This window comes from Cynara cardunculus (genome assembly GCF_001531365.2).
Source record: "Cynara cardunculus var. scolymus isolate 2C chromosome LG 5, CcrdV1, whole genome shotgun sequence".
NCBI classification, from domain to species: Eukaryota; Viridiplantae; Streptophyta; class Magnoliopsida; order Asterales; family Asteraceae; genus Cynara; species Cynara cardunculus.
This window is the reverse complement of record NC_037532.1, coordinates 33935264-33936122: the sequence shown is the minus strand read 5'-3', so window position 1 is coordinate 33936122 and position 859 is coordinate 33935264.

Sequence of the window (859 nt, the reverse complement as noted above, 5' to 3'; positions counted from 1 at the left end):
TTTTAAATAGTTGATTTGATATTAACATTGATATTTTTTTTTCAAATTTTTATGATATTTTTAAATTTATATTTTATTCAAAAATAAAATCATTATTGCTTTTTTAAAAACACATAAAATCGTATTATAACATCGACAAAGACAAATAATAAAATAGAACATTAAAATCGAGATGTGTCTTGTTGCATTGTACGAGTACCCTTTTAGTTATTAATTAATGTGTTTATTGTTGTAAATTCTATCTTTAATTAATCTTGGATTACGCATAAAGTTTACAATATCATACAATGTATTAAAATCTTTAAATTAGACATTGGAAATCATGCTAAAAAGTATAGAGAGAAATGAGTTGTTTGTTTACTTTTTAATAGTTTCATAAAGAGACAGTATCTGAAACATTAAATGATGAATCTTGTTTGACAAAAAAATCTGTCTCTCAATGGTTATAAAATCCTCTAAATTTTACATATTGTGTCTCCTTTAACCATTCAGCACTCCAATTTCATTTTGTACTATATCATGAAAGTCTCTTAATCATTCTGCACCAAACCATTAAGCAACTACCAAACAGCCCCAAATAGGCTGCCAATTAGAGCTGGAAAGTTTACCTATAGAGGCGGGTATTCGACATTAACAGTATAGTGGTTGGGCAAATTAACCATCTCTAATCCACCCTGATTATTTTTTTTATCGTATTTAATATATGTATATAATGTGTATAATATATATATATATATATATATATATCAACCCCAATCATTTGTTCTATTGTATTTAATATATGTAATGTATATAGTATTTATGTGTATAATATATACACACACACCCGTCTCTAATCTGACCCCGGTTAATTGTTCTA